Source organism: Polistes canadensis, unplaced genomic scaffold (assembly GCF_001313835.1).
Source record: "Polistes canadensis isolate GaletaPanama2010 unplaced genomic scaffold, ASM131383v1 scaffold_112, whole genome shotgun sequence".
Classification (NCBI taxonomy): domain Eukaryota; kingdom Metazoa; phylum Arthropoda; class Insecta; order Hymenoptera; family Vespidae; genus Polistes; species Polistes canadensis.
In genome coordinates this window covers 65632-91154 of record NW_014569659.1, presented here as the reverse complement: position 1 = coordinate 91154, position 25523 = coordinate 65632, and the positions used below count along the sequence as shown (strand labels likewise).

Sequence of the window (25523 nt, the reverse complement as noted above, 5' to 3'; positions counted from 1 at the left end):
TATCCAACCATCGGGCAATTGTGTTCTCCTCGCGTATGTGAACTCTTACTAAACAGTTACGTAAAAGTCCATCCGCATTCTGACATCTTTGAAATAGCTTATCATAGTAATGCTTTTCAAAGTAACATCGCGTTTTCCCGTCAGTACTATTTTACAATACTTTTCACAAAGAAATTCCCTCATCCGGAAGAGGATAGGTATTTCGCGATCGACTACTACACTCGTTTGTATGAAACACCAACATCGTGGAAACTTGAAAAGGCTCTCAGCACTAAGCTTCGCGATTCGCCACGATTCGCCGAGTTCTCTTTCCTCCCACGGCTGAACTCTCTTTATCTACGCGTTTAAACTCGTCTTCGTGTGCGTTCTTCCTCGCGAAAATGGAGAAAGAAAAAGCCATGACAACGTAGTCCAGACGCCTAGCGTTACTTTCTTAAATGTCTTTATGGGATTCGAATGTCTACACATATATCAATGTATTGCGTACGATCCTCGATTACTATATCGAGTTGGCTACGATTTCCTCGAGTAACGGCTTCGACCATTATGATGTCATCATGCTTTCTTTCCTCCTATTTCTCACTAATTTTAGGAAAACAACGAAAGACACGAAGACAAAATGTTTCATCATTGTTTCTGACATTTTTTATTACGGATTTATTTACTTTATATTAACTTAAGTTTCACTAATATTAGAGTAGGTACATTACAATCTTTCAGCAAACGGTAAATAATTCCTTTAGTTAGATTTTACAACGCATTAGCTTAGCCAATAGAAAACTTATAGTATATGATTAATAGTTATTATATCCGGGTTGGCTCGTGGAACCGGATTTATTGAAAAATTACATAACACTATATATATGTTAATTCGATTAGGTTTGACGTGATTGATATGTTTGTCTATCGAAACGAAAATAAAACATATTATCTGAGAAAAATCTATTTGCTCATTTATTCACACACATACACACACAAAATTATCTAAAATATATACGTACTTTCCTAATAACTTTAATCGGCCAATGTCTTCGTATGCAAAGAGACACAAGGGAGCAAGTACTCATGTTAGTATAGATGGGTGGGCCCAGTTAACGTAATCTATTAAAAGACTCCCAGCTTGATTATGCGACAGCACTTCGCGTGCTGTAGTTGGTCGTTCGTCTTTCTCGAGCAGTACGAAGATACAGGAGGAACCCACCGAGAACTTTCAAAGACAAAGGAGGCAGACTTTGCATGCTGATGTTCTCGAGAACTATGTAGCCAACTCCATTGTAATGAAATAGTAGTCAAAGTTGAATAGAACAGGACGATGTGTCATAGAAATCGTTGTATTAAATTTTCTCTAGGAAGATCATTTAATAAAAATTCGAAATTTAATCCACGGCCCTAAACTGACTACGCATTCTACTAGAAAATATTTGTATTATATTGATTAATTGAGCAGTCGCATAGGTTAGCTATTCTCGAAGGATATGATCTCAGTTAAAGACGTATTTCCTTATCGAGAAAGGAACTCTTATCGGGGCGATCGGTATCGTCCTGCTGCGTAAGCACGGCCCTGGCGAGTTATCAAGCACGGCCCTGGCGAGTTATCGAACGCTGCTAGCGTGCTCCATCGCGTCAAGCAGAGCGAGAAAAAGGCCGAGGGTAGAGCTTGTTTCTACCTCCTACAGTGGTTACCGAAGCTTCTATACGCGCTCCTATGTACAACACACCAGTAAGCCGCGCAGAAGAGTAATCAAAGAAAGCCGATTCGTTCTTCTTATAGTCCAGGTGCAGGAAAGCCGGCCTCGAGGTCGAGGCGGAATCATTTATAAAGTCTACACTGCAACCAGTTAGGTATGTTTAATATCAACTTGGTCTCTTGCTATTTCAAATATCCAATTTTACAATAAAGGAATTACATTTTCTTTTGGAAATACCATACCATACCACCGTCGAATTCTACGATCGAATCTTATACAGGGTGGCTCTAAACCCTGGCATAAAGTTCTCGGAGATCTAATGAAATATTTGCAATAAAACTAAATTTAAATACTTCTCTCAAGATACCTTCGTACAAGAGCAACGTAACAAAATAAAACTCAATGCGAACTCTAGGAACATTAAGACACACCACAACCTGGTAGAAGTCATCAGAATTCTCATAAACCGACTTGAACCCATATCGGTGGCTCAAGGTCGTCGTCGGACAGGCCCTGCTGGAGCTTCGAAGTTAGTTCACGTCGTTCGTTGTCGAAGAACTTAACGAAGAAAAGAGCGCAAGGCTTGGCAAAAGAGAAGAGGAGAGAAGGTCTTGCGGATCGAGGTAACTGAGTGGAGCAAAGGGTGGAGAGGGGAAAGCCGTATGGAGTCGAGAAGAGAGAGAACCGGTTGGTTCCTTCCTTGGCTTGGTCGACTCCTCGAGTAAGGACTCGCTCGACTGGACTACCGACTAATGTAAGAGAGAGAGAGAGAGAGAGAGAGAGAGAGAGAGAGAGAGAAAGGCACCTAACAATAAGAAAGAAAAAGGAAGGAATACTGTTGGCGTGGGTGCTCGATTCTTACCACTATTCCTACCACGGTTCCTACCACGGTTCCTACCACGGTTCCTACCACGGTTCCTACCACGATTCTTGCGACGCAAGGTTGCTCCTTTTACTTGCTTCTTTCAGTTCTACAACGTCGTTCGTCGTTCGTCGTTCTTGCGTAAGTCAAACAGTTTCGAGACTAGAATATAATTGGAGCACAACCGAGCAAATAGATGACGATTAGCTTACCGATTATTATTTATTGCCAATGACGATATCTATTACTTTTACGACCATCGTTTCATTATTATTTTTATTTAAGTAGCCTTTACACACAATTAGGGTAATTATATTTAGCTCATTTTCCTGTGATTTATTGGTGTTTTGCTGGTCTTAGAATTCAAGTTAAATATTAGTTTTCATTTTTTGTTCTATATTTCAATTAAAAATCAATTGATTTTGTTTATCCTATTAGAAATATTATAATAGAATTGTGCAAGTAATGTTGTCATAAAAATAAATTGATCACCCTTCGTGTATCCATTCCAGACGAGTGATTTTGTTGCACAAACGCCAACTATACCACTATATTCTCGCGATCCAATTATAAGCACACTTTAATATTTCTCTTTTCTTATAATATCCATTGACATAGAGATTCTAAGGGTAGGCGCAAACTCGAAACACGTTACCTCGTCGATGTAATTAACTGGATAATTAGTCGATGAAGATGAATACGTGCAACGACCACTTTTCTCCTTGTCATCTCATAAATCTTTGATATTATACATAGAGTAGCGAACGATTCTTAAAGTATAGTTCCATAGAATGTAATTGAACAAGAAAAGTAGTGTAGAATATGAAAGGTGAACGTAAGTAATGTATTTGAAAGAATTAACAATGCAACAATACCTACTTTGATGTTGCTTCAGAAGATATCGAATGAATGATAGAGTGCTGTGTTTTGTTGAGTCTGAATAGATTTAGGTTTATGTAGTTTGTATGTAATATATATATATATATATATTTTTTGAAGTAGCTAAAATATTACATTCGAGTTTCCACATTGAAAAAACATAAAGCAGCCTTTTGTCAAACGTATTCATAAAATGAAAATCATCAAATTTGTTTAGCACCTTTGTAATATTCGCAGTCATTTGATTCTGAAGGTATCCAACGGGAAAATACAAAGAAACTTTTAACTTAACCCAATATTATAACTCTATCACGGATATATCTAAGAAGTTACTTCCCTTTGGCACTTTCCTTGTTTGTAAACCGGAGATGAGATGAAACAAAGCGCGAATTACCTTGTCCTACCGATCACCATCGTTTCAAATCCTTCAAGAAGTTTACTATCATTATTATTATACGAACGAACGGTAAAAGCAAGGGTATGGACATGCACGATTAACTCGAAACACCACGCACGCAGAATCGAGGAGGTATCTTTTCGCCGTTGGTTCTTCTTCTTCTTCTCCTCTTCCGTTGCTTCTTCCTCTCTTCGTCGAGGTCGTTAACCCTGGCCCGTTTAGCGAGATACATCTTGTATGCGTGTTCAAAATAAAAGCGTGCAAAAAAACGTTGACAAAAAATATTCCTTTCCCCACCCCTCGGTAAATGTCATTACGCGAGAGTATAATGAACGAGAGATCAATTACAAGCCGTAATGAATCTCTTCTACATTCGATCGCGTTTTGTCGAGTCAGGATGCTTGTAGGTATGTATGTATTGTCGGTATCTTCTTGAGCAGCTAAAATATTGGCACCGATGTGCAAATGTTACACAGTCATGAATACATAAGCAAATGATTTTTAGGAAGAACAGCAAAATTAACTAATTATTTATCGTACAATTTCATAGAGAAAAAAATCGTCATATAGTATTGTAGATTGGTTCATAATTTCACCTATCGTCGTATACAGTAACATTCTAAATCCTGCTTTCCTTGAGCTCGAGATATAGCCAATAACATATATTAGAACGACCCATTTAGTATGATATATGTATGTATTTTGTATGCGTGCTGAAAAGTAAGAAATAAGAAAGAGAAAAGAAAATTTAGCTACTCCCTCCTGTAAGTGTCATTGTGCTCGCGTATAACGAAGGAAAGATCAATTACGAGACATAATGAATCTCTCCTACTTTCGATCGCGTGTTAAAAGCTGTACGCAGAAAGCGGAGTACGTGTAAAATACGTATCAAGTAATCGAGTTTCAGTGTAAATCTCCCAACACCCTACCATATTCTGTCGACCTAAAATCCTAATAACGTTGTCAATTAAAGATTTTTCCAGAAGATTATTAACACCAGGCTGTGTTCCTACTAGCTGGAAGCTCGCAGAAATACGTACTTACGCAAAAAGAAATATGTAAGTAGATTACAAACGAGATTTCGAAATTCTAACTCGCGAGTACTCTCTTCCGTGTCATATTATAATAAGTCAAACTGTCGAGATCGTTTCCCGTTCTTCCCGGCTACACAAATATAGATAAAATAAACATTGGAAATCGCGTTAGTCTTTTTTATCGAACGTAAACTATCGCATAATTTAACGATTTAACTTCAACTCGTCCCACTTTCAAATTATCTAATCTCTTTCGATAACACTTGCGCATATACGCAAAAATAAATATTCTCCTTTTGAAAAATATTACAATTATTTATCGACGTTCCCAAGTCTTTCAAATGATATATGGTGTGTTAAGAAATTTCGATAAGACGTGACTTTGCCACCAGGATCCACTGGACTTGAAAGAAGACTAATAAATTGTTTCCATCTTGAGTTAAAAACTTTTCAACCTACCTTTGTTGAAGAAAAAAGCAAAGAATTTGTAGAACTTGACGTATCGATTTCACGACTAAGGCAACAACCGTTTTGAGTAATTCAATCGATTCGAAAGACTCGACATTGGATCGGTAATTCTAACTGAAGAATCCGAGAAACGGGGAAATGGAGTTAGAAAAGTAAGGAGGATGGTAATCGAAGCCACCCACGCGAGACTCTGGGATAGGAAGAAAGATGGGGAAAGAGGATCGCGTTTAGAAATGCTTCCGAAGAAGAAGAAGAAGAAGAAGAAGAARAAGAAGGAGAAGAAGAAGAAGAAGAAGAAGAAGAAGAAGAAGATGAAGAAGAAGAACTGCGATACGTAAATGGGAGGAGTGCCGTTAGATCACTACCCCATTGTCAACGTGCTGTCAAGCGAACATAACCAAACTCCTCTCTTTCTCTCTAATTTAAATCTTAAAAGCGCATCTTTCGCATGAGCAAAACATATACTATCTATATACACCCACCTGCGAGAGTAAGAAGAATTACTCGTTGCTCGCATATCATTCGAGCAGGCAAAATATATGGTGGGAGTAAGATACTGTTAACCGTCGTGGCAGCACTCGCTGACAGAGAAGACCCTAAGAGAGCTAGCTTGGAGAGTAGCTGCTCCTCGGTTCTGTTTGCTCTGCCCCGTGAACACACTTTTTATCTCGCTCGCCTAGATTTCAAATCGGCCTGAGGTAGGAATACGAGAGTGGAGATATGGACGCCTGGGTCAACGAAGAATAATCTTAGAAGCGATTTGCATTCGCGTCTGTTATTCGTCTCTTCTTTCCCTTTTCTTTCCCTGTTACTCGAGGAGATCCATTACGCATCATGATGGATAGTAGAAGTCTCGAGCGTCGAGATCGGTTGCCAAGGTGAAAGACGAACATCGCCTTTGGCCGGTCGTTACTCAATGTGCGATAATAAAATATCTATGAGATCTGTGTGCCGCTACTATATCTCTTTGAACCAACTAGGTTGCGCCTTAGACTTTATTACCTATCCTTCCTCGAAGGCGCCTCTCACCAATATTTCCCAGAATATCTCGACTAGTCGCGAGAGGATTTCGCATTGTCAGTGGTAACGATGTTGTTCGCGGATTATTACAAAGACGTTTCTGACATTGCCCTATTCTATCGAAGTTGCAGCCATAAAGAGGGAACGGTGATACTACTAGATAGAGATCCGTTTCGATTACCGTTTACAACTGGACTTTTACTCTTTCAGTCTTCGTTCTGCCTAGTTGATCACCTATTATTCGAAGAAGATGAGCAAGTCGTTCATGGCTTCAGCTCCCATGCTAATCCGAATTATTTCCCATCCGAAATAAAGTTTATGATATTATCAAATAATAGTACATTACCCTCGCAAAGCGATACGTTTCTCTGTTATTTTTCTTTCCTTTTGAATCGAACGTACCTGCAACAGAAAAGTAAGACAAATTAAAAAATCGCGAAGGATACTTCGATTGGATCACAGAAGTAGGTGAAAAAGGTTAGTAGTAGTAAGCGAATGCCACTACAGCACCCGGAATTATCTCCAGTACTATATAGAGTAAAAGGAATAAACGGCGACTCCTTTCGAGCTCTTTACGATTTGGAGGGATGTCCGTGGCATTGCTGGCGCAGAATCGTCGAAGGAAACTAACCTCGGAAGAATCTCGAAGGACAGGCGTGCGACAACGTGAGAAGAAAAAGCTAGACGATTTCCACGATCGAGGCCGATCAAAGAGCAACGTAAATCGTCCTCTCTGCTATTTAATAAACTCTACGAAATAATAAGGATCGTTTAGAACCGGCTGACAAATTAATGGACATTCCAAGTCGCTCGACATAGCACATAGCAAGCGAGCGTTCAAAACCAGACAGAAAACCCGCGAGAGTTACTAATTACATTCATATACTAACTTGGTGTAAGTGTCTACGTATGCTATACTATACTATAATAAACAGTGTAGTACTTATAGTATAACGGTAATGCGAAGGCACGCGGCGCCTCCCATAAGCGCTGTAATTTAATTAATGCCGATTAACATCGCCAAAGGCTGGATTTATGAGTGTCCATGAGAGAATGAGGGAGGAGTGGGAGAGGAACATCAACGACGAGGTCAGGTCGAAGAAAAGAAACGAACACCGGCAAGGATCGTTTCTGATATCGTCTCAATACCCACCCACCACTTTCTCTCCCGTTTCCATCTACACCAAGGATGACCAACCTTTTATCTTACTTCAGCCGCATAGAGTAATTCTAGCAATAATCATTCAGTACAAAACTTGCTAAAAAGAACAAAAATTCAGCCTAGATTGAACACCCATTGACTTTGACTCATGGTGTAGATATTTTTACGTTCACGTGTCTTATTTCCTATCGCTGACTCTTTTCCCGAGTTTAATGCTAATTAGGCGAATGCGGGTCGAGCGTAAGGAATTCAGAATCCTTGCTTCGAGTCTTAAGATAAACGACGATGTTAGCTGTCTTTCCAAAGAGAGAGAGAGAGAGAGAGAAAGAGAGAGAGAGAGAGAGAGAGAGAGAGAGAGAGAGAGAGATAGACTGTCTTTACGAAGAGATACGCGTTCTGCCAATCAAAATGTCCACTTAATCTCTTTTTCTTCGTCTGTTTTTTAGTAGCCATCGAAAAGACAACGACAGAAACCCAACAGCGTCGAGACCCACGGCTTCGAACGTTAATTGAATAATTTGCATCCCACCTGCCTGGTTTCCGGCAGCAGAAGTGCAGCTGCTACGAGACACGCATAAGGTCAGGGTGGAACCTACTTCTTCCTCTTTATGCTTCGAGGGACCTTCTAAACGTATGACCTAGAGACTGAAACAAGCCCTACCATACTAAGAAATGTACTAATATTAATGGTTGAGTAACACTGGATGGGAATAATTATTCTCAAAATAATCAAATTTTTGTTACTCGTAATACGTTAATTGTATCTTATCAACTATCAAATTAAGTCTTGTATCATTATAATTATTAGTATACTTTTGTTAAGTTCTCAAAGATCAACGAAGATCTTTCGTTCGTTCGATCGTAAGAACCTAACGACGACAACTGGAAGTCTGCACGAGTTTCACATTGGACACGTACTCGTGTCCGTTCTTTAGGAATTTCAGCTAGGTTGAAATGCACCCCGTGAGTAAGTGAGTGAGAGAGAGAAAAGGGGGACCGGTTATTGCTCGGCATTCCTGACCGTCGTCCAGATGTCATCGGCCAAGGCAACCTCGCGGAAAAAGGCAAGCGGAGGACACGACTTTAATACGACGGTATCGGTTTCAGTCTTCGAATACCTCGTGTTGCTTCCAAGAGCTTGCCTGTCAGACTCGCGGAACGTCTTTCAGATCCAGTCGGCTTTATGAGACGAACATCGACCAAGAAAATAGCCTGATGAGATTAAATACCAGAATGGTAAAGGATTGATCTATTAACTTTTATTTATAAATATATTTTTTTCCTCCATTAAATACAAAAGTAAATGAAGAGATCGTATTTTAGATTAGAAAGGAAGAAAATAAATGTGGCGTTAAAAATGAGGAAAATGAATTTACGGTTAGAGATAAGAAGGATGAGTTTTGAGAGGTCGAGGGAGCTCGAGGTTCCGTGAGATCAAGTGGGTTAAGGGGTTAACAGAGAGGATTCCAAAAAGTCAAGTCTCTGTCACCGTGCAAGGCCAAGAACGTGATGCACCGAGTACGTCTCTTTCTCGGTTCGGGCCGCAGCCTTTCGTCCCTTGTAAGGTTTCGCGAGGGTTACAAGAAGCGGTCTTTCGAGAAGCAAGAAGGCACGATGTCGGGACCGTATGAGGTAGCGACACCTTCTTCGTTCGTTCGAATACGTCGACACGTGCTGCTCCAAAAATCAAATACTATCCTTGTTATTCCCGTCTCGTTGCACGGTATACGCGCTAAAAACTCGCGGTACCAGCGCCTTTGGTAGCTATAGAAAAACATACGAGCATCAAGGTTCGCATCTATGAAGCAACGCCATAATAAACGATCTCGAAATCTCTTTCCTTTTTTTCAGTCTTCTAAGGATTTCTCTTAATGTTGATTCGACAAATAAGACGCTACTATTATCGCCATCATCATAATATGAGCCACTTTTTTGTGGCTCTCTGTTGAAGTCACGAAAGAATTAGAAGAACAAACAATTTTAATTTGATCATTATTGTAATCAATTGCAAAACCGCTGAAACTAATACCATAAACTGGTCATTTAACGAAGGAAGAAAGTAAATCGAAGTCGTGGCAACAGTAACATCAGCAGCCGCAGTTGTTGGTTTATGTATACCTATCGGAAGACTGCACCTATTAATCGATCGTTTTCGATGTGCGACAATGAACTTGTCCTCTTACCGGACGCGATGAGAAACGAGATCTTTCTGAACGAATTACGAGAACAAAAATCAACCCTGCTACGGTCACCTAATTGAACGATCGAAAATTGCTTTATCGGATGTAATAAAGTAGACAAAAAAAAAAAGAAGAAAAAACAAACGAACCAGATAATAAAGTTCCACCTGTGTCTCTACGCCGAGAGAAAACTTTTTATTACCATCGTATTTTCTGTCCTTTCTACTTCCTGCAGAATTCCACTTAACACAAACCCACCCCTCTTCTTTCTTTCTCGGACACACTTCTGCCACACATTTTATTTAAACAACATACGGACACGAGATAACGCAAGAAATTCGTCCTGTTTAAAAGAAAAGAACGAACGGAATTGTCGAACGATTAATCGACTATTCGCAAGAGAAGATAGGTAAAAGTCCAAACGCGAGCCTGACGCTAAGAAAAAATAGAAAGAAAGACAACGTATCCAAGATCGTCCAAGTCTCCCTCCTTGAAATCTAAATCTTCTGTCCGACTCTCGGAGACACGAAAACTTCTCCAGGACTTGTAAAGGCTCAAGGGACTCGGAACGAAAGGGGAAGAAAAATGATCATCGAGCGGTGACCGAACAAGGATAGAAAGAGAGAAAAGGTTTCCATTAAATCGGTGCAAAGAGTCTCGCGCCGTAATTTCACGTCGTTTCTTGCAACTATCGGTGGATCTGCCGAGAGTGGTGTATACACGACTCTACTCTTTTTCAAGGTCCATGGCGTAAAGGCGAGTTTTGCGCTCTTTTACGATGCTATATACACCCTACACTAATAACTCACGCTCGAACTATCAGATACGTTGGTATATACTCGAAGCGTATACTAGTCTCTTCTAACCCCCCCCCTCTGCCGCCAACCATCAGCCGTTCTTTCGTTTCTCCGTTTCTTTGGTCGGGGGAGCTAAACTCTCTCCTTCTCTCTCTTTTTTTCTTAAGAAAGGGAAATCTGGGGGCTCATTGTTGCACACTCGCTCGCGCGAGAACGAACGAGGATTTATCGTCGCGATGGGACAGACAGAGAGAGAGAGAGAGAGAGAGAGAGAGAAGAATCACTAGTGGTGGTGCATGGCCAGGACCTTCTTTTTCACGGCAGGACGCCAATCCGAAGGAGAAGTGTAGTAAGATAAAGAGAGAAGAAAGAGGATACCTCAGGAAGATAAATACTTACTTCAGCGACTTTATCACGTAGAGGTTGGTACGATGTGTGTGCACCCTCACGATCCCTTTCCTTTAACGTGTGCAGTGGCACGAGCGTATCTCGCGTCATTATTAACTGACTGGCGAAGAGAGAGAAAGAGAACGAGTAATGGAATTTATTGCACGACACCTTGACAAAATTCTAAATTATTTCAATCAAAATTCTTCTTTATCAAAGTATTTTCTTTTAAACGCGAAGACACCCTATATAAAAAGGTTTCGAAATGGCAAAGTTAACGGGGCCTTGCATAATTTAGTCGGCTGAAGCACCGCCCACAAAATGCTGGAAACCGAATCTCGGTCTATCCATGACCCATTTTAGCGGACAACTATAAGGAGAAAAAAAACACACCTAAATGTATAAAGTATGGACGTTGGAATTCGGCGGGCCAGTCGATGATCGCGCGTGTAAAAGATGAAAGTAAAATCGATTATGTCGATTATTTATGAATAACGATGTAACGTAGATTTAGAGTTCGCGATCGGATGGAAAGGAAGATTGTGGAAAATGGAATTAATATACAACCTATATCAGAGGATGCAAGTTCGGAGAACTCGATTCCTGTATCTGGTTCGAGCAAAGGAAAGAAACGAGGAAGAACTTGATTCTTCGGCCCTACTCGGCATTCCTTGGAACGACATCTGTTCCCGGGTTGTTCCGCGTTCTCGCGGAAGAGAGTGCGTGGCGTAAAATGTGGTTCGTTTTGTCCGTTGGTCAGCAGTAATTGCGATCGATACGATTACCGATTGCAGCGTCCTCGTCGAAATGAAGCGACAACAACGCGATGCCATTTCCAACCCCCGGGCGTAAGGGCATTTCTCAAACGTACCGTTTCAAATGCGATCTGGCTTTGATTTGAAATTTTTCGCAAGGACGATATAGCCAATGTTATCCAATTATCTGAAATTTATTCGGACACGTTTGTAACTCGTTAAGAAAGTTTCGATCGTGAATCGTAGAGTTACTTGTTCCGTGGTTGGCACATCAAGATCGGTAAATGGAGAGAAAGCGAGAGGATTGAAATTCAAGTTTGCTTTTTCGGTGGGCCATACAAGAGTCGAGTTGCGTGGGTGTCGTTTCGTAGAAAGAAAGAAAAGGATCGATCGACGGTGGACCATTCGCAGGAATAAACCGCGAGAGAGAAAAGGAGGAGGAACGAAACGTAAGGAAATAAAAAGACGACGGCGTTGTGGTTACATCGAAGTTACGTGGCACAGCGTCAAATATATGCTGGCGTAACTCTTGCGCGGCACGGACACGACGTCGTACAAATTGTCGTAAATCGCGCGCGCAATTACACTCTTTCTATTCTCGACGCTTGCATTTGACTAAATTCATGCTCGCCTCGAAAACTGCTCCAGTTACTTTCCACGAAAATGCTTTTTATTACGTTCCATTTTAGGATTCTCATTCCTATTATCAATAATTTTCTTCTGCAATAAAGTAACGTTTTAACGAGATTCCCATTGTCAACAATGACTAAGTATGATAGAAGAGAAAAAACAAGAGAGAACAATAGAGATTGAAGCTTCCTACGGTGGAAGGAAAAAGACAGACGGTTAATATCTCGGGTCGAGGCCATGATTCTCGAGGGAGCTTTTCAAGAGGAAAGTAATGGACGTCGTTTGATACGCACACATAAATTTCTTTGACGAGTCCTTAGCAGAAAACTTGGTTGCTGTTAGAAGAGAAAGAGACGACGACCAGCGGTGGTGGTGGTGTGTTCCATCGGCCGTTCCGCCGGCCGTTCCGCCGGCCGTTCCGCCGGCCGTTCTCTCGGGTTGCACCATTTAATAGCACATGATTGCTCGTTGCAAGCGTTTAGCCACACCTTGCGCGCCTTATCCAACTTCGTTCCCAGCTTCGATTTCATGCTGTGTCGCGCGACTTTTCTTCCCTTTGGAAATGAACACGAATCCTCAACTATTTACCTCCACTATATTCAAACTAAATAAAGTCTTACGTATCGAGTAGAAAACATTTCGATATCGATCAATAACGCATAAATAAAATACGCGAGATAAATGATATTTTCCTAGGACACGTGGTACGGAACGTTGGAAAAGGAACGGGAAGAACACGAACATTAATTCCGTGTTAGCAGAGGTGATTGTGCGGAACGCGTGTACCGCCATAAAGACAATTAGTTGCACTTGGTATTAAAATTTAGCGACGTGTTACCGCAGGGAGGTAGAACAATGGGCTTTGTGAGGTGTACCATGCTTCTGCACTACCTCTTCAGACTATCTCTACCTTTCTCTCTCGCCCTTACTAAAAGTAGACGCGCGCATGCGTCGAGAAGAGTATGATACTTAACATTGTGTTAAAGGCCGAGTAGGATCGTAAAACTTCTCCTTTCGACGTTTATCTACTCTCAAACTGAAAATGTGAATCTAGAATTATAATTTAGCAAGGTAACCGCCGTTTCTCGTGCGAGCTCGAACCTCCCAATCCCCTTTCCACCTTCCGATCGTAATTTGAGGAATAATTGCGAGCTCTCGCATGGTCGTCGTCGTCGTCGTCGTCGTCGTCGTCGTCGTCGTCGTCGTCGTCGTCGTCGTCGTCGTCGACGTCGATGTCTGCCAGGAAAAGCGAATGAAGAAAATAAGGAATTCCTTCGATGAAATAAAGAGGGAGAGAAAAGTAAGGGCTTGGCATTGACCTTTGACACGAAAGCACTCGGCGTTAGTTCAATCCAAAGGAAGGATGAATGAAACGATCGTGGTCATTAATCGTCGCTGGAGTTTCTTCGAAGGAACGTTTACCACAGCGCCGAGCTATGCTGATTTCAATTAATCCCGTGACATTCCACGTTTTTCCCATCATCCGAACGTTCTTAGGAATCAAATAAAAAAACCACGAAAGAAGAGAGAAATAGAAAACATCAAGAAACTTGACAACGAGTCGTGAATTCTTCTACTACGACCAACTAGGAATCTAAACTTCCTCGGAACTTATCTTCGGAACTTTTCTCTTCCTCATCTTTTTCCAACAAGAAGAAAAACCTTCCTCCGAGTGAGAAACACTTTAGACCAAGAGGAAGAAGCTCGTTACGATTGTCCTTCTTACGAGTTCTACGGTCTCCGCGAGAAAGAAAAAGAGAGAGAGAAAGAAACACACACACACACAATTCTTGCGTTCTTTCTCTTTAACGCCCTCGTTCGCAGTTTCTCGTCTTAGACCCGTGCGATGTAAAACGTTTTATAATTACAGAGACACCCTGCGCCTTCCATATACTATAGAAAGAAAGACAGTGTGGAAGGGTAGAGGGGGAGGATAATTGACATAATGACTCGAAAAAGTATGCTATTAAAATGCGCGCCACGCGCTTCTTTTTCTTTCCATGTTGCATTGACTGACTCGGTTTGAAACTCTTCTCCTCCCTCCACTCCATTCAACTCCACTCCTAGGTTTATCTCGTGGGGCCGATACAATGAAACTTTATTAACGCAAATATTCCAGATGAAATCTTTTATCGATTAATATACGATACGAACGAATCTCTATTGCGTTGATAATGAGAGAAAATTTTGATGAGAATTCGTTTCTTTTGAGACTCGTCAAATGAAATCTACCGCGTACGTGGTTGAGTCATTTCGCAATGAAGATTATGATTACTTTAGCATCGCGAAAGTGAATCTCTAATGGGAAGGTGTTAATGCGATCGATAAATCTAACAATAAGATGGATTATTATAAGTAGCGAGTACACTTGAATAGTCAGCTTTTAAATCCACGAAGCATGTTACTTGTGAGATCTTTTAAAGGCGTTCTTAGCTTCTGTAGAAAGCTACCGAAGTATTAACGTATTTCATAATGGATTATCTTTTATGCTATTGCTATTCATTAGGTAAGTAATGAGAGAGAGAAAAAGACAGAAAAAAAAGAGAGAGAAAGACAGTAGACCGGATGAAAACGTTTTGATGCTGCTGAAAGGCCTAGCGGGAAAAGAACGAGATCAACGGGTTATCGCCTTTTCATTTTTGTCGTCTCAAAAATATATAAATAAAACAATAGTTGATTTAATTTCTTATTATATATGTTACTAAAATAAAAATGATAACTTCAAGATCGTAACAAGCCAGACAACAATCATCAGTCACTACATCCTAACGTTTATAAACTGTGTTCAAGGAACAACTCTCAATCCGATCTAGCGATAAATCTAAGGAACTAGGAAACGAATTACTAGCGGAACGAATCATCTTACGATTAACACTGTCTTCCAAACACAAGAAAATAAATAACCATGAGAGAAGGAGTTTCTAGTAAGTCGAGTTAAATATATACAGATATCTACATTGTCGAGTGATGGTGGAACGTCTTCGAGAAAAGGATAACTTGTGTCACGGACGAAAAGGGACAGCCGTAGATCTCGGCGATTGTATCATCGACGAAACGAAAGGGAGGGACGCCCACTTATCTCTTTCTACTCCTACAAGAGCGAAAATAGCTACTGAACTTTCCTCACCCCCCGGTGTGTCTCTTTCGCGCCTAGAATTGGGCGTCCATTGTCCATTTGGAAGCATCGTGATCGGTCAAGCCAGGTAAACCAGTCGGCTTTAAAGCAACACTTAGGCCACATACACGGATACATTGACCTGCGCGCGTGTGTGTGCGTGCGTTCAACGCGTGGGCGGCCATGGTCGGAGTTGTAACTCGCGCGTGCACGCGAACCCTTCTATTTATGCGCTTCTATAACCGACACACAATGCATCGATTTTATTATTTGGCCTACGCCTTACATCTCGAACAAGCTCGACGTCTCTCTAAGACGTCCTTTCCAATCGTAAAGCTTCGTTCCGTTTCAAAATTACTCGTTCAAATACTTTGAAATAATTCAAAACTATTGTACATATATTTCGATTTACTAGCAAATTCGGCTCGATTAAACCATCTTTAAGTATTTATGCGAAAGTCAACGTTTACGACGTTCCTTGGATGAACCTCGCCCTCGCGAATATAATGCAAAGAGTACAACTCGTATACTATAATATATATATATATATATTACCGTCAAAGCCAGAAATCAGTCAATGCCTCGGCATTACTATGAATGCAAAGAGCCTTCAGACGAAGTCGGAAATAAGACATTTTGGAGAGTTTTTCGTAGGCATCGAACATAATACTTTGATATTCTATAGAATATCAAATAACTATTTAAACAACGTTGAAAAGAATACATTCTCAGACACAGACACACGCAGCCATACGATCACACAATATCAGAGATTGCAATGCTGTCAATTGTAAAACTTTGCTATTTCTTTGAAAAGTTTTGGTAAATATTTTTTATACTGAAAGTGTGAATAGATTTTAATGAAACTTATATTAAATTAAAGTATCATCGTCGTCCTAGCACGCGCGTGCATTAAGATATCGCGTTCGGTACGCTGGTTATATTAATGGAGGACGGGAAAGAGGAGTGTCACCGCCGTTGCGGGCATCGAAGTTTCCCGCACAAGACTTTATCTCCGCGAAACTACACTTTACTGGCCATTAAACTAGCGTGAAAAATCAAAGAACGGCAAGGAAATTTACGTAATTACAATTCCTCTCTTCTTTCTCTCCTCTTTCTCTCTTCTTTCTTATTTTATTTTGATTTATTTTCTTTAGAATCTATAACGAGGAAAAGGGTCGTTTGATCGATGGAAGCGTTAACTGCTTTCCATAGAGATAATTACAGGTTTGACGGATGATATAAAATCCAAGTAAGTAAGAAAGGCCATCCGCCTCGAGCACGATGATCGCGTATCTCGTATTATTCACGACGGCCGGTGACTAGGCTCGCGTATTTATGCAACTTTTAAAAGATAATTGAAAGAGACGCGTTCTCACAGAAAGTCTCCGTTGGACTCTTGACGTAACTTTTCGTTCGTTTAGTTTCGTACTGGTGCACAGCGCCAACTTTGAGATTATAACTTCTTGTACTCTCCGTTACCTTATATGTAGCTCACGTGGTGGTTCGTATACATATATATTCGTAGTTGCACACGATGTGCAATCGTAAAACCGAAAGTAGATTTATCAATTTCTTGCTAGGAACAGGAGGAGAAGGAGGAACGAGTTTACCTCGGCGACGATCTTAGGCAAAGACAACGACGACGACTGCGGAACGATGTCGAGTTGTTGGACATTTGAAATCGATAAGTGCTATCGGTAACATATACTCCTTAGGTGATCGATATCTCGTTTCTTACTTACTGCGTTTGCCTTCAATTCTTGCCTTGCACACTGACAGTAACGGATTTGTTCTTTTTTATCTTTAATTAAAAACAAATAATATAATAAACAAAGCTTTTAGCAATTATGCAACTTCTCAAATAGAAAATCCACGACTTGGACTAAAATTTCATGACGAAAATAAAAGAAGCAGGCCAAGAAAACCAGTTTTCCCTACTTCGCTTTTAATTTAAGCAACATATCTTTTCCTCTGCGCTCATATATCTCAATAAAAAGCCAGTGCTTGGATATTACTTAGCATTACTTCAATAGAAACCTTAAGAAACTAAGATCAATTTCGATAAATAAATTTAAAGATCGGCATTGTGTTAAAATCATTGAAATATTAAACGCATAAGCATCGTTCCTGTTTCTTCTCTACTCGATCCGCCACCAAACAGAATGGTACGATGTCGAAAAGATAATAAAAGAAAAACCGGATCTCCGAGCATGCCAACTTGACGATTCTTTGTGTCGGCTTGCTATTTAGGAGGAGAAGAAAGAAGAAAGATATAAAGAAGAAAAGGAAAAACAAGAAGAAGAAGAAGAAGAAGAAGGTAAAGAAGAAATAAAAAGAGAGTCAAGAGAAGGAGGAAGGACGAGAATTAAACTTCTGTCACCTAGTGACACGAATCTTCGTATCATCTTTCTGGAGATTCTTACCTGTGCAAGTATTTAAGTGTATACGCATTTACCGAGCAACACATAAAGACAAATTCTCACGATACGAGGGAAAGAACTGGATTACGTTCTCTTGCCTTCCTAGTTTGGAATAAATGGAGAGGACTTATCGCACCTACATCGTAACATCGTAGTACACAGTACTTTTATTTTGTACCGAAAAAAGAGAGTAACGCAAAAAGAAAGAAAGAGATGAGCGTACATACAGGATGTCCCAGAAGTAACTTTACCTAACTCAAAATCTTCAATTATTTTTCAGCTGCTATTAATAATTAATTTTCATTAGCGTCGCACAGGTAAAACAATGCAAAATGATTGTCACATTAAACGCGTTAAATATTATTAAACTAATAATATTCTTTTGTTTCGTTTTTCTTTTTTCTAGGTAAAGCGACTTTTGGGACACCTTGTATACGCATAGTATAGGTGTACGCGTACACGTACGGGTTATATATAAAAACACATAAAGAAGACAACAAAATAGCTAAGAGTTCCACGAATCTTAGCGTACTCTAAAAGGAGATCATACGGTTTTCTCTCGAAAATGTGGCACGGCCTGCTGCTTACGATCCACTTACTTAGTCCAATAAGACGTTAATCGGATGAGTGTCACATTTAAAGTCGATTTTTAATTAACAACCATGAAAATAATTAGTCGTACATGGGGTAACTTAACAAAGATTATCGAATGTCGGACAACGGGATTCGCGTTAAACGAATCGAGTGTGCGGAAGCTCATGAAAAAATTCTAACTTCAGGTTATAGTAAATGCTCATAGAAATAAAACTTTGATAATCGCAATTCCGTACAGCATTTCTGCACTCCTGTCGACCATTTAGCGAATTCCTTTTGCCGAGTAAATGGAAAAAGAAAGAAAGAATCTTCCCGACGTTGCTTCAGGTCTCCCGATGTGAATGTATAAGGGGGTGCTTGAGGGAGGAGCAGGAGGAGGGCAATGCAGAACGTCGCAGTAAATCGACACAAAACACGCGTTTCTACACGTTTACACGTTCAAACTTATATTACCTATGTGTGCATATTTGATTGCAATTTTTTTGTTAAGAAATAGATGCAATGCAGACAAGTATATACGTATACGCGTCTACATTTGCCTATATATGTCTTCGTTCCCTTTAGCGAGGTCAGCAGAACCGTGAAGAAGAAGCCGGAAATGCGGGTTTCCAACTGCCATCGGACGTAAACTTATGCTCGCGACAAACTGAAGGAGACGATGAAGAAGTAGTCGAAGAAGAAAAGGAAGAACAAGAGAAAGAAGAAGAAGAAGAAGAAGAAGAAGAAGAAGAAGAAGAAGAAGAAGAAGAAGAAGAAGAAGAAGAAGAAGAAGAAGAAGAAGAAGAAGAAGAAACACGGATGCTCGAGGGTCACCTCGACCACCTTCGAGAGATCGATCGATTAAAAGCTTTCTTCTTCGTTTCTTTGGTTAATTGTCGAGTCTTTTTAACAATACAATGATGTCGTGCTAGGGGTAACGTTATTCCAATCGTATAATTATCAACAATTTTCTACATATTTTTAAATGAAAACCTTCATTTTATTACCAACATTATTCACTTACTATATTTACTACAGTTTCCGTTAAACAAACCACCTGTTTGTTCATTTTCATGAACATATAATAATGACATTTTAAATGTAAAGATTTATGTAAACGACGTCCTTCTCCAAATTATTCTATAAATATGTTAACGATCCACAGTTAGGATCTATAAAATGCAAATTAGAAACTTCCATCGTATATTGAATTGGAAATAAACCACAAATCCTTCTAACGTAGCACAAGCCAGACTGGTTAGGATGTGCAACCCGTTTAACGACGAATAACCAACGTTGAATATTGCTTACTCTATACTCATGTTACTATATACCAACGCTAAGATTCACGTGCATGCACCAATGCAATCGAGCAGTGCTAATTAATCAGGCGTTAGTTTCACGAAGATTTCACGCGGCAGATAAAACCGCGAGATCCGTGTTAACAAGTGAAATATACCCAGTGGACGGATTTCGAAGGGAGAATCACGACATCCGCTTTTCTATCCACGATCGCACACAGAGAATCATCTATTTTCAACAATCTCTATACTATGCTTGTATACTTTACTTATATTAATGCTCTGGGGTAAGATAATGAAACTGCATCGAGTGCGTGCACGCACGCGTACTTGATTAATTTTTCAACTTATTATTCTCGAAAACATTCGGAACATCCTTTGACGAACGTCCATCGACTTTATTTTGTTTAATGGAAACAAACACTTTCGCGACTTGTAATAATAAGCGAAAGAAAATGATGCATGCGTATGCACGGTTCGTTAGATTGAATAATTGAGAGGAAAAAAAAGTAGTCTTAGATGATAATGATGAAAACGATAGCGAGAAAAAGTCGTTTGGGGTTCAACTAAATGCGTAATAATTCACGAGCGCGTCTGTGAAATCTTATGTTACTTATATAGCAGTACGTCACGCTCAAACTAAAACGCACAACACACAAAGGAACGTTAGATGCATCCATGAGTAACCGAGAAGTACGCTCGTTTCTAAATGTTCCCACGTATTACCAGGTCAATATACTTTTTAAATGCGAGTACCGTACGGTCACCTCAACCCGTGGATAATCTACAACCTTCACGGCCTTTCGACGTCACGAGAGAGAGAGAGAGAGAGAGAGAGAGAGAGAGAGAGAGAGAGAAAGAGAGAGAGAGAAAAAGTAATAATCTTGCGAAATCCAGGTTACGCAATCTCCGTCAAATACGCATATATATTTATTCCATTCTACGCATAATCGATAGCTTAGGAATATCTAATTCAATGGTGTCTACCTTATTTGCATCATAAAGAGGAATACAAAATAATAACCTTATTGCCAATCTTTCTTTATTACATTTAAAAGAGCAAAATTGTAGAAAAGATTTTATTACATTTTGCAAAATGATGACTCTGATGTACTCTAGAGGTCTTTAATTCGAAAAACGTAAAGAAGCATATTATTTAAGAACATAAAATAGAAAAAGAAAAAAATGTGTCTTCTCATTTAACGAAGCTTGGAACGTTTACGACTAGAGCGTTTTGGCTTGAAGCTGCAATTACAATACGATAACGCTAATTATACTAATTACGAATCTCGTTTACGTTGAACCGATTGTCCGGCCAGGCGGATACCCGCGATTATTCCGAGAGGATATCGTTCTTAGACGATCCAGATGCATATCGGTAGGAAGTAAAAGGAGGATGACTGTTTTAAACCACAGTACCACTACTATTGGACTCGTACATATAAATATACTATATATATACTTAGATTTCGATGAAAGAAAAATGAGCGTCATCCGGTAACGGATATGTTCGACACGTAGGATATTGTGTAGAAATGAATTCAATAAAGAAGATAAAGAAGAAAAACATAGATCGTAGAGAAGGAAGCCTTATATTATATACTATATACCTATTACGCAATCCAAGACCCAATGGTCTTTTACGCAACTCGTAAAAGGTGTTCCCCACGAGCCTATTGTCGCGCCGAGTGACAGAATAATATGTCGGTCATATAGCAATGCTATACAACGCATCTAAATCCATACTCGTGACATATTACAATTACATCACTTACCAAAGAGATTGCATCTGTAATCGTGGATTATTATGACCGGTTAAACGTTCGAACGCAAGCCACGAGTCACGAAGTTAGAAAACTTCTATGCTCGATGCGAGATCGCGTCTTAACAGTGTGCGTATTGTGCAATAATATTTAAACGTTAGTCTCCGTTTAAACCAGTTGGCTTATTACTCAAATTTTATGCTCCCGTGGATTTATATGTTCTAATGTTCCTCTTCAAAAATAAAAATATTTTTCTCTACCCGAAGTAGTATAGTTGGTGCAAATAGATTTAAATGATAGATCGTGTTAAGAAGAAAAATGTCATAACACAACGGACGTAGACAAAAGATAATAGTTTAAGTTAAAGATTAGCAAGAGGAGTCGCTGCATGCGTGTAATCGCACTCGCGCGTCCTGGGTGTTGGAGGTTAGGTAACGGTGCAGCAGCCAAGTAGCAGACACGAAGGCGACCGAGAGTCGAGACGCGAAAGAGAAAGATGAAGATAGACGGAGGAAGGTAGACGAAGGAAGGTAGACGAAGGAAGGTAGACGAAGGAAGGTAGACGAAGGAAGGTAGACACAGGATTGCCCGTAGTTATATGGAAAGAAAGAAAAAAAGAGAAAGAGGGAGAAAGAAAGAGAATGTTGCAAGACTGGAGAACCATACGTCATTCCAGATATGCGTATACTAAATTGCCTTGCTCGCAAGAAAGACAGAAGAAGGAAGAAAAAACAAGAAGAGAAGAGAAAAGAAGGAAAGGGGAATTGGTTGCTTGGCTACAGCAGTGTACTCCGCCTAGCCCAGATTTCGAATCGTTTTGGTTGTGTTGGTAGCGGGAGAAAGACAGGGTGGGTGGGTGGAGACAACGGCGACGGGGTGACGCTCGTGACCCGCTTGTTCTGAACCCGGAGATTCCTCTCCTTTTATCCGGCAAGGATCGTACAGAGCACGTGGCTACCTACGACCTCGAACGAGAAGAAAGAGAGAGAAAAGGGTTATCTTTCCAACGAGAAACTCGACCAAATTCCTTCGACCTTCTGTGGTTGACCGTTTAAACGACTCTCTCTCTCTTTCTTTTTTTATTTCCTTTATTCCTTTTCTCATGAACCAAGCAACTAAACGAAATCATCGATCTAACGTTCAAAGAGGTTCTAACGAGCGTGAAAATTGAGAGATGCTTGGCGAAGACTTTCGAGGGAAAGCGAAAGCTTCAACGTTGCATTCTGTTCTCTTGGAGATCAACTCAGATCTCGAGATCCGGAAGTTTCTCCTTTTGTAACTTTTACAACGGGGAGGAGGTTGAACATTCCAGATCGTCGTCTGTCGATGAAATCGAGACAATAACCTAACGATGACCTGCCGCGAGCCCTGGAAGATGATTTAACGATAAAACTATGCGCATTCACCTATGCACTCCCCAGTGTATATATGGAAGGAAGACTGTCCAATTAAGTGCAGGTAGGTCGGTGCACGTAGAGATACTTCCAACCCCTCCTTTATTTTTTCCTCCTTTTTCTCCTCCTCCCGTTCTTTTCTGTGGCCGGTGCTATCACGAGCCAACTTCGAGCGTAAAACCACATGGAATCCCTATTCCTCGTTTCTTCACCATTCTCCTTAATTATATCCCCGAGCAATGTATATTCCCGCACATATACGTAATTGCGGACAATATTCATGAACCTCGGCGCGTCTTAACGACGATATTGCTCTTTTGTTATCTCCGCACTTACTTACTTTCCCGACCGGAATGAAAACGAGCTGCGATTGGCTAAAATTTGATAAGCCACGAAGTTAATCAAATTTCTAGACTTTCTTTATACGAACTAACGGAATACAGATATGGGCATCTGCCAGCGATTTTAATTTACAAATATCTAATGAAATATTACATCGCAAAATATTGCATAAATAGAATTTCTACCAAATTATCAAGCAATAATTCGCTACTAGATTGGTAATATAAAAATTTGATGTACATAAGGAGAAGGAGGAGGAGGTGGAGGAGGAAGAAGAGGAGCCCACCTGCAAACTAAATTCTTAACTGAAATTCGACACCTTCTCCTGTTCATCTACAAACTCTCCCTTCGTCATAAAAGTTCGCTTCTTTTTATTACGAAATGGAAAGTTCAAAGCATTCCCTTCGTCGAAGGTCCTACGCGTATATCGAGACGTTTCTTGGTGGATAGATGGTATATGTATAGGATGTAAACCGAGAAGCAATAAGAACGAACCGAGCAGACCCTTTGAATGTAGAGCCAACGCGTCATTTCTGAGACCACCTGTGGTAAGCAGAACTTTTATATTATATATTATATTTAATATACATGTGTAAGCTATGTGGATATACTAGCCGTGTTCGTCCCTTGGAATATAGAGATTCCTACGTTTCGGAAAGATTTCGCGCAACGGCGCTGTTGCCGTCCAAAAAACACCAAGATAAATATTAAAAAGTCAAGTATCTTTGTATTAAAAACATGACTAGATTTTCTGAGAAAATCAATCAGCCCAGTTACGTCTTCGGTTGACTAACACGAGAAAAGAGAGACAAAAATCGTACAAAAATCGCGGCGTCCTAATGGCTCAGGAATCTTCTCTCCACGAATGCCAAAGACATAAAGAAGAAGAAGTAGAAGAACGAATGAACGAACGCGAACGAACGAACGAACGAACGAACGAACGAACGAACGAACGAACGAACGAACGAACGAACGAACGAACGAACGAACGAACGAACGAACGAACGAACGNCGAACGAACGAACGAACGAACGAACGAACGAACGAACGAACGAACGAACGAACGAACGAACGAACGAACGAACGAACGAACGAACGAACGAACAAATAACATAGCTGCCGCGCCGTTAAGGTCGGCTATAAATAAAGAAGATCGATGTTTCTCTCCTCTTTTTCTCTTGGTGCCGCTCGTCGTAGAAAACGTTAACGGAAGGTGAAATGAGTTTTTAAGGTGGAACGATGAAATCCAGCAAAGAAATCGTCTCGCCACCTACGAGACGAAACGAGTCTCCTTCCATCTGACTTATTTCTCACCGACTTAGAAATTGACGGCAAGCTATTGGCTATAAATCGCCATTTAAACCGTTTCCTCCGATTTATATCTTCGACATGAAACAGAAATTTGACGATTCGATGATTCCAACCATTCGGAAAAGAGAGTACGGCCTTACCCTTATGCGGACAAGGATTAAAATTTACGGTTCGCACGACCTCAAAGATTCTTAGAGGCTAACACGACGATTTGCATGGTTCGAATGCCGGTTTACGAGGCGTGCCCGCTCTTTCGAACTTTAGCAACGTTTGGTAGGTATGCGCTTTCCGCTTGCTTCACAGTTCTTTCGTTCTTTAGGAATCCCAAAGCGCGAAACCAAGTAACGGATTCTAACCGAAGAAAAACTATTTCCTATTGTTCGCAACTTCTAACAACCTGAAGATATAGAAGAAAAAATATATGTACAGCGAATGAAAGAGTTGTTACGTGCCGGGTTCAAGAATACACAGGACGCAACACGAGTTCGACTCCATATACGGTAAATCCTTCAGGAATTGATGTTTTATTTCTCTACAGTTCGTTTGTGATTGTAACGTATAATTAAAGAACTTTTTTGAAGGTTACAAAACTAGAATTTTTACTTATGTGTTTGATGTTATTTTTTAGATCACTCTGGAAAAAGGAATATTATAAGTGAAGTTAGTTAAAAAAATACTATCATTCTACCAACCTAGGTAGCGATGCCAAGTAAAATTCATAATAGTAACACGCAAAATTGAATGATTTGAACGGCAAGATTGAGAGCGATCTTTTGAATTTGATCTCTAACCTTGATAACTTATGGCAATCTGTAGCGACGGGAACGATCATCAAAGTACTACGTTTTGTAATTTCGAAGAAACGATTAGGGAATTACTCACAATCGGAGAAAGAAAGAAAGAGAAAGAGAGAGAGAGAGAGAGAGAGAGAGAGAGAGAGAGAGAGAGAAAAGTTGATAAAAATGCAAGGTAGAAACGTATGGGAATTCGATCATCCCGTAGCGCGATTATTATTACTTCTCCTAACGGCACTTTCTTACGC

At 40.2% G+C, this 25523-nt stretch overlaps 1 protein-coding gene and 1 long non-coding RNA gene across 2 annotated transcripts in view; one reads left to right on the top strand and one right to left on the bottom strand.

Annotated features, from left to right (window-relative positions):
• The window catches only part of LOC106787730 (protein Shroom-like), a 109379-nt gene that overhangs the window by 51907 nt on the left and 31949 nt on the right, over window positions 1-25523 (bottom strand). The gene's annotated exons all lie outside the window — the stretch shown is intronic.
• LOC106787731 lies at window positions 1453-25512 on the top strand. Its single transcript, XR_001381838.1, has 6 exons — window positions 1453-1842; window positions 2104-2442; window positions 7957-8141; window positions 8446-8746; window positions 24801-24981; window positions 25110-25512. It is a non-coding gene; the product is annotated as an uncharacterized LOC106787731 (long non-coding RNA).